Genomic DNA, 14,472 nt, shown 5'->3' on the forward strand with positions numbered 1-14,472 from the left:
GTTAACCAATTGTATGGCTGCACTTTTTATCCAGTTCTTTTTTATTAAGGTATGGAATTGTTGTCCAAACGTATTCAGTTTGCAAGAAAATACAGTAATACCCTATTCTCCGAATTTATCCCTAAAGGAACAAAGGTGTAGTTCAAGGTTTCACCCAGAAGTGTGATTCTTCTACAGACATTTTATGTTTCAGAAAACAATTATTCTTTCTTGTATCCCAGAAGGCTTGATAATATGATGTGAAGTAAACACTGGATTGACAAAACCTCGATCATCCCCTGATGTACGCAAGTTGATTGTCATCTGGCTCTGTGGCGCAATGGATAGCGCGTTGGACTTCTAAGTGAATTGGCAAAGTCATTCAAAGGTTGTGGGTTCGAATCCCACCAGAGTTGCATTTTTTACTTTCTTTTTCAAACAAGGAACATTATGCATGTGAGGAATGTTTATTTTTGGCCGATGCTTTAATCTTAGTATTTGACCCAAGTTGAACCAATGTATCTAATACAGCATGCAACTGAATCAAAAGCAGTCTGCCTTCCATTGCAACAGGAACATATTGCTCATAAGGAATACAACATCACTGCCAAAAACTTTGCACTTTCCTAATGTATCCTTCCTTCAGAAACATTGTCTTTATAATAGCTGTAAATGAGATAGACCAAAAACACGACACCCTACACTCAGACATTTGTTTCTAGCGACATATAAAGTAAAATCTTCTTTCAAAGCTATTTATGGTATATTCTCTTTGTGTTTTTGTATTGTTAACCAATTGTATGGCTGCACTTTTTATCCAGTTCTTTTTTATTAAGGTATGGAATTGTTGTCCAAACGTATTCAGTTTGCAAGAAAATACAGTAATACCCTATTCTCCGAATTTATCCCTAAAGGAACAAAGGTGTAGTTCAAGGTTGCACCCAGAAGTGTGATTCTTCTACAGACATTTTATTTTTCAGAAAACAATTATTCTTTCTTGTATCCCAGAAGGCTTGATAATATGATGTGAAGTAAACACTGGATTGACAAAACTTCGATCACCCCTTAATGTACGCAAGTTGATTTTCATCTGGCTCTGTGGCGCAATGGATAGCGCATTGGACTTCTAAGTGAATTGGCAAAGTCATTCAAAGGTTATGGACTCGAATCCCACCAGAGTCGCATTTTTTACTTTCTAATTCAAACAAGGAACATTATGCATGTGAGGAATGTTTATTTTTGGCCGATGCTTTAATCTTAGTATTTGACCCAAGTTGAACCTATGTATCTAATACAGCATGCAACTGAATCAAAAGCAGTCTGCCTTCCATTGCAACAGGAACATATTGCTCATAAGCAATACAACATCACTGCCAGAAACTTGGCACTTTTCTAATGTATCCTTCCTTCAGAAACATTGTCTTTATAATAGCTGTAAATGAGATAGACCAAAACACGACACCCTACGCTCAGACATTTGTTTCTAGCGACATATAAAGTAAAATCTTCTTTCAAAGCTATTTATGGTATATTCTCTTTGTGTTTTTGTATTGTTAACCAATTGCATGTCTGCACTTTTTATCCAGTTCTTTTTTATTAAGGTATGGAATTGTTGTCCAAACCAATTCACTTGGCAAGAAAATACTGTAATACCCTATTCTCCGAATTTATCCCTAAAGGAACAAAGGTGTAGTTCAAGGTTTCACCCAGAAGTGTGATTCTTCTACAGACATTTTATGTTTCGGAAAACAATTATTCTTTCTTGTATCCCAGAAGGCTTGATAATATGATGTGAAGTAAACACTGGATTGACAAAACGTCGATCATCCCTTACTGTACGCAAGTGGATTTTTATCTCCCTCTGTGGCGCAATGGATAGCGCGTTGGACTTCTAAGTTAATTTGCAAAGTCATTCAAAGGTTGTGGTTTTGAATCCCACCAGAGTCGCATTTTTTACTTTCTTATTCAAACAAGGAACATTATGCATGTGAGGAATGTCTATTTTTGGCCGATGCTTTAATCTTAGTATTTTTCCCAAGTTGAACCTATGTATCTAATACAGCATGCAACTGAATCAAAAGCAGTCTGCCTTCCATTGCAACAGGAACATATTGCTCATAAGCAATACAGCATCACTGCCAGAAACTTTGCACTTTCCTAATGTATCCTTCCTTCAGAAACATTGTCTTTATAATAGCTGTAAATGAGATAGACCAAAACACGACACCCTACGCTCAGACATTTGTTTCTAGCGACATATAAAGTAAAATCTTCTTTCAAAGCTATTTATGGTATATTCTCTTTGTGTTTTTGCATTGTTAACCAATTGTATGTCTGCACTTTTTATCCAGTTCTTTTTTATTAAGGTATGGAATTGTTGTCCAAACCAATTCACTTGGCAAGAAAATACTGTAATACCCTATTCTCCGAATTTATCCCTAAAGGAACAAAGGTGTAGTTCAAGGTTTCACCCAGAAGTGTGATTCTTCTACAGACATTTTATGTTTCCGAAAACAATTATTCTTTCTTGTATCCCAGAAGGCTTGATAATATGATGTGAAGTAAACACCGGATTGACAAAACTTCGATCATCCCTTAATGTACGCAAGTTGATGTGCATCTGGCTCTGTGGCGCAATGGATAGCGCGTTGGACTTCTAAGTGAATTGGCAAAGTCATTCAAAGGTTGTGGGTTCGAATCCCACCAGAGTCGCATTTTTTACTTTCTTATTCAAACAAGGAACATTATGCATGTGAGGAATGTTTATTTTTGGCCGATGCTTTAATCTTAGTATTTGACCCAAGTTGAACCAATGTATCTAATACAGCATGCAACTGAATCAAAAGCAGTCTGCCTTCCATTGCAACAGGAACATATTGCTCATAAGCAATACAACATCACTGCCAGAAACTTTGCACTTTCCTAATGTATCCTTCCTTCAGAAACATTGTCTTTATAATAGCTGTAAATGAGATAGACCAAAAACACGACACCCTACACTTAGACATTTGTTTCTAGCGACATATAAAGTAAAATCTTCTTTCAAAGCTATTTATGGTATATTCTCTTTGTGTTTTTGTATTGTTAACCAATTGTATGGCTGCACTTTTTATCCAGTTCTTTTTTATTAAGGTATGGAATTGTTGTCCAAACGTATTCAGTTTGCAAGAAAATACAGTAATACCCTATTCTCCGAATTTATCCCTAAAGGAACAAAGGTGTAGTTCAAGGTTGCACCCAGAAGTGTGATTCTTCTACAGACATTTTATTTTTCAGAAAACAATTATTCTTTCTTGTATCCCAGAAGGCTTGATAATATGATGTGAAGTAAACACTGGATTGACAAAACTTTGATCACCCCTTAATGTACGCAAGTTGATTTTCATCTGGCTCTGTGGCCCAATGGATAGCGCGTTGGACTTCTAAGTGAATTGGCAAAGTCATTCAAAGGTTGTGGGCTCGAATCCGACCAGAGTCGCATTTTTTACTTTCTAATTCAAACAAGGAACATTATGCATGTGAGGAATGTTTATTTTTGGCCGATGCTTTAATCTTAGTATTTGACCCAAGTTGAACCTATGTATCTAATACAGCATGCAACTGAATCAAAAGCAGTCTGCCTTCCATTGCAACAGGAACATATTGCTCATAAGCAATACAACATCACTGCCAGAAACTTTGCACTTTCCTAATGTATCCTTCCTTCAGAAACATTGTCTTTATAATAGCTGTAAATGAGATAGACCAAAAACACAACACCCTACACTCAGACATTTTTTTCTAGCGACATATAAAGTAAAATCTTCTTTCAAAGCTATTTATGGTATATTCTCTTTGTGTTTTTGTATTGTTAACCAATTGTATGGCTGCACTTTTTATCCAGTTCTTTTTTATTAAGGTATGGAATTGCTGTCCAAACGTATTCAGTTTGCAAGAAAATACAGTAATACCCTATTCTCCGAATTTATCCCTAAAGGAACAAAGGTGTAGTTCAAGGTTGCACCCAGAAGTGTGATTCTTCTACAGACATTTTATTTTTCAGAAAACAATTATTCTTTCTTGTATCCCAGAAGGCTTGATAATATGATGTGAAGTAAACACTGGATTGACAAAACTTCGATCACCCCTTAATGTACGCAAGTTGATTTTCATCTGGCTCTGTGGCGCAATGGATAGCGCGTTGGACTTCTAAGTGAATTGGCAAAGTCATTCAAAGGTTGTGGGCTCGAATCCCACCAGAGTTGCATTTTTTACTTTCTAATTCAAACAAGGAACATTATGCATGTGAGGAATGTTTATTTTTGGCCGATGCTTTAATCTTAGTATTTGACCCAAGTTGAACCTATGTATCTAATACAGCATGCAACTGAATCAAAAGCAGTCTGCCTTCCATTGCAACAGGAACATATTGCTCATAAGCAATACAACATCACTGCCAGAAACTTGGCACTTTTCTAATGTATCCTTCCTTCAGAAACATTGTCTTTATAATAGCTGTAAATGAGATAGACCAAAAACACGACACCCTACACTCAGACATTTGTTTCTAGCGACATATAAAGTAAAATCTTCTTTCAAAGCTATTTATGGTATATTCTCTTTGTGTTTTTGTATTGTTAACCAATTGTATGGCTGCACTTTTTATCCAGTTCTTTTTTATTAAGGTATGGAATTGTTGTCCAAACGTATTCAGTTTGCAAGAAAATACAGTAATACCCTATTCTCCGAATTTATCCCTAAAGGAACAAAGGTGTAGTTCAAGGTTTCACCCAGAAGTGTGATTCTTCTACAGACATTTTATGTTTCAGAAAACAATTATTCTTTCTTGTATCCCAGAAGGCTTGATAATATGATGTGAAGTAAACACTGGATTGACAAAACCTCGATCATCCCCTGATGTACGCAAGTTGATTGTCATCTGGCTCTGTGGCGCAATGGATAGCGCGTTGGACTTCTAAGTGAATTGGCAAAGTCATTCAAAGGTTGTGGGTTCGAATCCCACCAGAGTCGCATTTTTTACTTTCTTTTTCAAACAAGGAACATTATGCATGTGAGGAATGTTTATTTTTGGCCGATGCTTTAATCTTAGTATTTGACCCAAGTTGAACCTATGTATCTAATACAGCATGCAACTGAATCAAAAGCAGTCTGCCTTCCATTGCAACAGGAACATATTGCTCATAAGCAATACAACATCACTGCCAGAAACTTTGCACTTTCCTAATGTATCCTTCCTTCAGAAACATTGTCTTTATAATAGCTGTAAATGAGATAGACCAAAAACACGACACCCTACACTCAGACATTTGTTTCTAGCGACATATAAAGTAAAATCTTCTTTCAAAGCTATTTATGGTATATTCTCTTTGTGTTTTTGTATTGTTAACCAATTGTATGGCTGCACTTTTTATCCAGTTCTTTTTTATTAAGGTATGGAATTGTTGTCCAAACGTATTCAGTTTGCAAGAAAATACAGTAATACCCTATTCTCCGAATTTATCCCTAAAGGAACAAAGGTGTAGTTCAAGGTTTCACCCAGAAGTGTGATTCTTCTACAGACATTTTATTTTTCAGAAAACAATTATTCTTTCTTGTATCCCAGAAGGCTTGATAATATGATGTGAAGTAAACACTGGATTGACAAAACTTCGATCACCCCTTAATGTACGCAAGTTGATTTTCATCTGGCTCTGTGGCGCAATGGATAGCGCGTTGGACTTCTAAGTGAATTGGCAAAGTCATTCAAAGGTTGTGGGCTCGAATCCCACCAGAGTCGCATTTTTTACTTTCTAATTCAAACAAGGAACATTATGCATGTGAGGAATGTTTATTTTTGGCCGATGCTTTAATCTTAGTATTTGACCCAAGTTGAACCTATGTATCTAATACAGCATGCAACTGAATCAAAAGCAGTCTGCCTTCCATTGCAACAGGAACATATTGCTCATAAGCAATACAACATCACTGCCAGAAACTTGGCACTTTTCTAATGTATCCTTCCTTCAGAAACATTGTCTTTATAATAGCTGTAAATGAGATAGACCAAAACACGACACCCTACACTCAGACATTTGTTTCTAGCGACATATAAAGTAAAATCTTCTTTCAAAGCTATTTATGGTATATTCTCTTTGTGTTTTTGTATTGTTAACCAATTGTATGGCTGCACTTTTTATCCAGTTCTTTTTTATTAAGGTATGGAATTGTTGTCCAAACGTATTCAGTTTGCAAGAAAATACAGTAATACCCTATTCTCCGAATTTATCCCTAAAGGAACAAAGGTGTAATTCAAGGTTTCACCCAGAAGTGTGATTCTTCTACAGACATTTTATGTTTCAGAAAACAATTATTCTTTCTTGTATCCCAGAAGGCTTGATAATATGATGTGAAGTAAACACTGGATTGACAAAACTTCGATCATCCCTTAATGTACGCAAGTTGATTTTCATCTGGCTCTGTGGCGCAATGGATAGCGCGTTGGACTTCTAAGTGAATTGGCAAAGTCATTCAAAGGTTGTGGGTTCGAATCCCACCAGAGTCGTATTTTTTACTTTCTTATTCAAACAAGGAACATTATGCATGTGAGGAATGTTTATTTTTGGCCGATGCTTTAATCTTAGTATTTGACCCAAGTTGAACCAATGTATCTAATACAGCATGCAACTGAATCAAAAGCAGTCTGCCTTCCATTGCAACAGGAACATATTGCTCATAAGGAATACAACATCACTGCCAAAAACTTTGCACTTTCCTAATGTATCCTTCCTTCAGAAACATTGTCTTTATAATAGCTGTAAATGAGATAGACCAAAAACACGACACCCTACACTCAGACATTTGTTTCTAGCGACATATAAAGTAAAATCTTCTTTCAAAGCTATTTATGGTATATTCTCTTTGTGTTTTTGTATTGTTAACCAATTGTATGGCTGCACTTTTTATCCAGTTCTTTTTTATTAAGGTATGGAATTGTTGTCCAAACGTATTCAGTTTGCAAGAAAATACAGTAATACCCTATTCTCCGAATTTATCCCTAAAGGAACAAAGGTGTAGTTCAAGGTTGCACCCAGAAGTGTGATTCTTCTACAGACATTTTATTTTTCAGAAAACAATTATTCTTTCTTGTATCCCAGAAGGCTTGATAATATGATGTGAAGTAAACACTGGATTGACAAAACTTCGATCACCCCTTAATGTACGCAAGTTGATTTTCATCTGGCTCTGTGGCGCAATGGATAGCGCGTTGGACTTCTAAGTGAATTGGCAAAGTCATTCAAAGGTTGTGGGCTCGAATCCCACCAGAGTCGCATTTTTTACTTTCTAATTCAAACAAGGAACATTATGCATGTGAGGAATGTTTATTTTTGGCCGATGCTTTAATCTTAGTATTTGACCCAAGTTGAACCTATGTATCTAATACAGCATGCAACTGAATCAAAAGCAGTCTGCCTTCCATTGCAACAGGAACATATTGCTCATAAGCAATACAACATCACTGCCAGAAACTTGGCACTTTTCTAATGTATCCTTCCTTCAGAAACATTGTCTTTATAATAGCTGTAAATGAGATAGACCAAAACACGACACCCTACACTCAGACATTTGTTTCTAGCGACATATAAAGTAAAATCTTCTTTCAAAGCTATTTATGGTATATTCTCTTTGTGTTTTTGTATTGTTAACCAATTGTATGGCTGCACTTTTTATCCAGTTCTTTTTTATTAAGGTATGGAATTGTTGTCCAAACGTATTCAGTTTGCAAGAAAATACAGTAATACCCTATTCTCCGAATTTATCCCTAAAGGAACAACGGTGTAGTTCAAGGTTTCACCCAGAAGTGTGATTCTTCTACAGACATTTTATGTTTCAGAAAACAATTATTCTTTCTTGTATCCCAGAAGGCTTGATAATATGATGTGAAGTAAACACTGGATTGACAAAACTTCGATCATCCCTTAATGTACGCAAGTTGATTTTCATCTGGCTCTGTGGCGCAATGGATAGCGCGTTGGACTTCTAAGTGAATTGGCAAAGTCATTCAAAGGTTGTGGGTTCGAATCCCACCAGAGTCGTATTTTTTACTTTCTTATTCAAACAAGGAACATTATGCATGTGAGGAATGTTTATTTTTGGCCGATGCTTTAATCTTAGTATTTGACCCAAGTTGAACCAATGTATCTAATACAGCATGCAACTGAATCAAAAGCAGTCTGCCTTCCATTGCAACAGGAACATATTGCTCATAAGGAATACAACATCACTGCCAAAAACTTTGCACTTTCCTAATGTATCCTTCCTTCAGAAACATTGTCTTTATAATAGCTGTAAATGAGATAGACCAAAAACACGACACCCTACACTCAGACATTTATTTCTAGCGACATATAAAGTAAAATCTTCTTTCAAAGCTATTTATGGTATATTCTCTTTGTGTTTTTGTATTGTTAACCAATTGTATGGCTGCACTTTTTATCCAGTTCTTTTTTATTAAGGTATGGAATTGTTGTCCAAACGTATTCAGTTTGCAAGAAAATACAGTAATACCCTATTCTCCGAATTTATCCCTAAAGGAACAAAGGTGTAGTTCAAGGTTGCACCCAGAAGTGTGATTCTTCTACAGACATTTTATTTTTCAGAAAACAATTATTCTTTCTTGTATCCCAGAAGGCTTGATAATATGATGTGAAGTAAACACTGGATTGACAAAACTTCGATCACCCCTTAATGTACGCAAGTTGATTTTCATCTGGCTCTGTGGCGCAATGGATAGCGCGTTGGACTTCTAAGTGAATTGGCAAAGTCATTCAAAGGTTGTGGGCTCGAATCCCACCAGAGTCGCATTTTTTACTTTCTAATTCAAACAAGGAACATTATGCATGTGAGGAATGTTTATTTTTGGCCGATGCTTTAATCTTAGTATTTGACCCAAGTTGAACCTATGTATCTAATACAGCATGCAACTGAATCAAAAGCAGTCTGCCTTCCATTGCAACAGGAACATATTGCTCATAAGCAATACAACATCACTGCCAGAAACTTGGCACTTTTCTAATGTATCCTTCCTTCAGAAACATTGTCTTTATAATAGCTGTAAATGAGATAGACCAAAACACGACACCCTACACTCAGACATTTGTTTCTAGCGACATATAAAGTAAAATCTTCTTTCAAAGCTATTTATGGTATATTCTCTTTGTGTTTTTGTATTGTTAACCAATTGTATGGCTGCACTTTTTATCCAGTTCTTTTTTATTAAGGTATGGAATTGTTGTCCAAACGTATTCAGTTTGCAAGAAAATACAGTAATACCCTATTCTCCGAATTTATCCCTAAAGGAACAAAGGTGTAGTTCAAGGTTTCACCCAGAAGTGTGATTCTTCTACAGACATTTTATGTTTCAGAAAACAATTATTCTTTCTTGTATCCCAGAAGGCTTGATAATATGATGTGAAGTAAACACTGGATTGACAAAACCTCGATCATCCCCTGATGTACGCAAGTTGATTGTCATCTGGCTCTGTGGCGCAATGGATAGCGCGTTGGACTTCTAAGTGAATTGGCAAAGTCATTCAAAGGTTGTGGGTTCGAATCCCACCAGAGTTGCATTTTTTACTTTCTTTTTCAAACAAGGAACATTATGCATGTGAGGAATGTTTATTTTTGGCCGATGCTTTAATCTTAGTATTTGACCCAAGTTGAACCAATGTATCTAATACAGCATGCAACTGAATCAAAAGCAGTCTGCCTTCCATTGCAACAGGAACATATTGCTCATAAGGAATACAACATCACTGCCAAAAACTTTGCACTTTCCTAATGTATCCTTCCTTCAGAAACATTGTCTTTATAATAGCTGTAAATGAGATAGACCAAAAACACGACACCCTACACTCAGACATTTGTTTCTAGCGACATATAAAGTAAAATCTTCTTTCAAAGCTATTTATGGTATATTCTCTTTGTGTTTTTGTATTGTTAACCAATTGTATGGCTGCACTTTTTATCCAGTTCTTTTTTATTAAGGTATGGAATTGTTGTCCAAACGTATTCAGTTTGCAAGAAAATACAGTAATACCCTATTCTCCGAATTTATCCCTAAAGGAACAAAGGTGTAGTTCAAGGTTGCACCCAGAAGTGTGATTCTTCTACAGACATTTTATTTTTCAGAAAACAATTATTCTTTCTTGTATCCCAGAAGGCTTGATAATATGATGTGAAGTAAACACTGGATTGACAAAACTTCGATCACCCCTTAATGTACGCAAGTTGATTTTCATCTGGCTCTGTGGCGCAATGGATAGCGCATTGGACTTCTAAGTGAATTGGCAAAGTCATTCAAAGGTTATGGACTCGAATCCCACCAGAGTCGCATTTTTTACTTTCTAATTCAAACAAGGAACATTATGCATGTGAGGAATGTTTATTTTTGGCCGATGCTTTAATCTTAGTATTTGACCCAAGTTGAACCTATGTATCTAATACAGCATGCAACTGAATCAAAAGCAGTCTGCCTTCCATTGCAACAGGAACATATTGCTCATAAGCAATACAACATCACTGCCAGAAACTTGGCACTTTTCTAATGTATCCTTCCTTCAGAAACATTGTCTTTATAATAGCTGTAAATGAGATAGACCAAAACACGACACCCTACGCTCAGACATTTGTTTCTAGCGACATATAAAGTAAAATCTTCTTTCAAAGCTATTTATGGTATATTCTCTTTGTGTTTTTGTATTGTTAACCAATTGCATGTCTGCACTTTTTATCCAGTTCTTTTTTATTAAGGTATGGAATTGTTGTCCAAACCAATTCACTTGGCAAGAAAATACTGTAATACCCTATTCTCCGAATTTATCCCTAAAGGAACAAAGGTGTAGTTCAAGGTTTCACCCAGAAGTGTGATTCTTCTACAGACATTTTATGTTTCGGAAAACAATTATTCTTTCTTGTATCCCAGAAGGCTTGATAATATGATGTGAAGTAAACACTGGATTGACAAAACGTCGATCATCCCTTACTGTACGCAAGTGGATTTTTATCTCCCTCTGTGGCGCAATGGATAGCGCGTTGGACTTCTAAGTTAATTTGCAAAGTCATTCAAAGGTTGTGGTTTTGAATCCCACCAGAGTCGCATTTTTTACTTTCTTATTCAAACAAGGAACATTATGCATGTGAGGAATGTCTATTTTTGGCCGATGCTTTAATCTTAGTATTTTTCCCAAGTTGAACCTATGTATCTAATACAGCATGCAACTGAATCAAAAGCAGTCTGCCTTCCATTGCAACAGGAACATATTGCTCATAAGCAATACAGCATCACTGCCAGAAACTTTGCACTTTCCTAATGTATCCTTCCTTCAGAAACATTGTCTTTATAATAGCTGTAAATGAGATAGACCAAAACACGACACCCTACGCTCAGACATTTGTTTCTAGCGACATATAAAGTAAAATCTTCTTTCAAAGCTATTTATGGTATATTCTCTTTGTGTTTTTGCATTGTTAACCAATTGTATGTCTGCACTTTTTATCCAGTTCTTTTTTATTAAGGTATGGAATTGTTGTCCAAACCAATTCACTTGGCAAGAAAATACTGTAATACCCTATTCTCCGAATTTATCCCTAAAGGAACAAAGGTGTAGTTCAAGGTTTCACCCAGAAGTGTGATTCTTCTACAGACATTTTATGTTTCCGAAAACAATTATTCTTTCTTGTATCCCAGAAGGCTTGATAATATGATGTGAAGTAAACACCGGATTGACAAAACTTCGATCATCCCTTAATGTACGCAAGTTGATGTGCATCTGGCTCTGTGGCGCAATGGATAGCGCGTTGGACTTCTAAGTGAATTGGCAAAGTCATTCAAAGGTTGTGGGTTCGAATCCCACCAGAGTCGCATTTTTTACTTTCTTATTCAAACAAGGAACATTATGCATGTGAGGAATGTTTATTTTTGGCCGATGCTTTAATCTTAGTATTTGACCCAAGTTGAACCAATGTATCTAATACAGCATGCAACTGAATCAAAAGCAGTCTGCCTTCCATTGCAACAGGAACATATTGCTCATAAGCAATACAACATCACTGCCAGAAACTTTGCACTTTCCTAATGTATCCTTCCTTCAGAAACATTGTCTTTATAATAGCTGTAAATGAGATAGACCAAAAACACGACACCCTACACTTAGACATTTGTTTCTAGCGACATATAAAGTAAAATCTTCTTTCAAAGCTATTTATGGTATATTCTCTTTGTGTTTTTGTATTGTTAACCAATTGTATGGCTGCACTTTTTATCCAGTTCTTTTTTATTAAGGTATGGAATTGTTGTCCAAACGTATTCAGTTTGCAAGAAAATACAGTAATACCCTATTCTCCGAATTTATCCCTAAAGGAACAAAGGTGTAGTTCAAGGTTGCACCCAGAAGTGTGATTCTTCTACAGACATTTTATTTTTCAGAAAACAATTATTCTTTCTTGTATCCCAGAAGGCTTGATAATATGATGTGAAGTAAACACTGGATTGACAAAACTTTGATCACCCCTTAATGTACGCAAGTTGATTTTCATCTGGCTCTGTGGCCCAATGGATAGCGCGTTGGACTTCTAAGTGAATTGGCAAAGTCATTCAAAGGTTGTGGGCTCGAATCCGACCAGAGTCGCATTTTTTACTTTCTAATTCAAACAAGGAACATTATGCATGTGAGGAATGTTTATTTTTGGCCGATGCTTTAATCTTAGTATTTGACCCAAGTTGAACCTATGTATCTAATACAGCATGCAACTGAATCAAAAGCAGTCTGCCTTCCATTGCAACAGGAACATATTGCTCATAAGCAATACAACATCACTGCCAGAAACTTTGCACTTTCCTAATGTATCCTTCCTTCAGAAACATTGTCTTTATAATAGCTGTAAATGAGATAGACCAAAAACACGACACCCTACACTTAGACATTTGTTTCTAGCGACATATAAAGTAAAATCTTCTTTCAAAGCTATTTATGGTATATTCTCTTTGTGTTTTTGTATTGTTAACCAATTGTATGGCTGCACTTTTTATCCAGTTCTTTTTTATTAAGGTATGGAATTGTTGTCCAAACGTATTCAGTTTGCAAGAAAATACAGTAATACCCTATTCTCCGAATTTATCCCTAAAGGAACAAAGGTGTAGTTCAAGGTTGCACCCAGAAGTGTGATTCTTCTACAGACATTTTATTTTTCAGAAAACAATTATTCTTTCTTGTATCCCAGAAGGCTTGATAATATGATGTGAAGTAAACACTGGATTGACAAAACTTTGATCACCCCTTAATGTACGCAAGTTGATTTTCATCTGGCTCTGTGGCCCAATGGATAGCGCGTTGGACTTCTAAGTGAATTGGCAAAGTCATTCAAAGGTTGTGGGCTCGAATCCGACCAGAGTCGCATTTTTTACTTTCTAATTCAAACAAGGAACATTATGCATGTGAGGAATGTTTATTTTTGGCCGATGCTTTAATCTTAGTATTTGACCCAAGTTGAACCTATGTATCTAATACAGCATGCAACTGAATCAAAAGCAGTCTGCCTTCCATTGCAACAGGAACATATTGCTCATAAGCAATACAACATCACTGCCAGAAACTTTGCACTTTCCTAATGTATCCTTCCTTCAGAAACATTGTCTTTATAATAGCTGTAAATGAGATAGACCAAAAACACAACACCCTACACTCAGACATTTTTTTCTAGCGACATATAAAGTAAAATCTTCTTTCAAAGCTATTTATGGTATATTCTCTTTGTGTTTTTGTATTGTTAACCAATTGTATGGCTGCACTTTTTATCCAGTTCTTTTTTATTAAGGTATGGAATTGCTGTCCAAACGTATTCAGTTTGCAAGAAAATACAGTAATACCCTATTCTCCGAATTTATCCCTAAAGGAACAAAGGTGTAGTTCAAGGTTGCACCCAGAAGTGTGATTCTTCTACAGACATTTTATTTTTCAGAAAACAATTATTCTTTCTTGTATCCCAGAAGGCTTGATAATATGATGTGAAGTAAACACTGGATTGACAAAACTTCGATCACCCCTTAATGTACGCAAGTTGATTTTCATCTGGCTCTGTGGCGCAATGGATAGCGCGTTGGACTTCTAAGTGAATTGGCAAAGTCATTCAAAGGTTGTGGGCTCGAATCCCACCAGAGTTGCATTTTTTACTTTCTAATTCAAACAAGGAACATTATGCATGTGAGGAATGTTTATTTTTGGCCGATGCTTTAATCTTAGTATTTGACCCAAGTTGAACCTATGTATCTAATACAGCATGCAACTGAATCAAAAGCAGTCTGCCTTCCATTGCAACAGGAACATATTGCTCATAAGCAATACAACATCACTGCCAGAAACTTGGCACTTTTCTAATGTATCCTTCCTTCAGAAACATTGTCTTTATAATAGCTGTAAATGAGATAGACCAAAAACACGACACCCTACACTCAGACAT

General features: G+C 36.1%; 7 non-coding genes across 7 annotated transcripts; all 7 read left to right on the top strand.

The window, feature by feature from the left end:
• Positions 1-305: 305 nt before the first annotated feature.
• TRNAR-UCU (transfer RNA arginine (anticodon UCU)) lies at positions 306-395 on the top strand. The gene is given in 2 exon segments: positions 306-342; positions 360-395. It is a non-coding gene; the product is annotated as a tRNA-Arg (tRNA).
• A 2,206-nt stretch (positions 396-2,601) lies between these two features.
• Positions 2,602-2,691, top strand: TRNAR-UCU (transfer RNA arginine (anticodon UCU)). The gene is given in 2 exon segments: positions 2,602-2,638; positions 2,656-2,691. It is a non-coding gene; the product is annotated as a tRNA-Arg (tRNA).
• Positions 2,692-4,899: 2,208 nt separating this feature from the next.
• TRNAR-UCU (transfer RNA arginine (anticodon UCU)) lies at positions 4,900-4,989 on the top strand. Its single transcript is given in 2 exon segments — positions 4,900-4,936; positions 4,954-4,989. It is a non-coding gene; the product is annotated as a tRNA-Arg (tRNA).
• Positions 4,990-6,430: 1,441 nt separating this feature from the next.
• Positions 6,431-6,520, top strand: TRNAR-UCU (transfer RNA arginine (anticodon UCU)). The gene is given in 2 exon segments: positions 6,431-6,467; positions 6,485-6,520. It is a non-coding gene; the product is annotated as a tRNA-Arg (tRNA).
• Positions 6,521-7,961: 1,441 nt separating this feature from the next.
• Positions 7,962-8,051, top strand: TRNAR-UCU (transfer RNA arginine (anticodon UCU)). The gene is given in 2 exon segments: positions 7,962-7,998; positions 8,016-8,051. It is a non-coding gene; the product is annotated as a tRNA-Arg (tRNA).
• Positions 8,052-9,492: 1,441 nt separating this feature from the next.
• Positions 9,493-9,582, top strand: TRNAR-UCU (transfer RNA arginine (anticodon UCU)). The gene is given in 2 exon segments: positions 9,493-9,529; positions 9,547-9,582. It is a non-coding gene; the product is annotated as a tRNA-Arg (tRNA).
• A 2,206-nt stretch (positions 9,583-11,788) lies between these two features.
• On the top strand, positions 11,789-11,878 carry TRNAR-UCU (transfer RNA arginine (anticodon UCU)). Its single transcript is given in 2 exon segments — positions 11,789-11,825; positions 11,843-11,878. It is a non-coding gene; the product is annotated as a tRNA-Arg (tRNA).
• Positions 11,879-14,472: the final 2,594 nt, after the last annotated feature.

The sequence above is a fragment of the Ambystoma mexicanum genome (assembly GCF_040938575.1).
Source record: "Ambystoma mexicanum isolate Mex_15411 chromosome 12 unlocalized genomic scaffold, UKY_AmexF1_1 Mex_chr12_unloc.1, whole genome shotgun sequence".
Lineage (NCBI taxonomy): Eukaryota > Metazoa > Chordata > Amphibia > Caudata > Ambystomatidae > Ambystoma > Ambystoma mexicanum.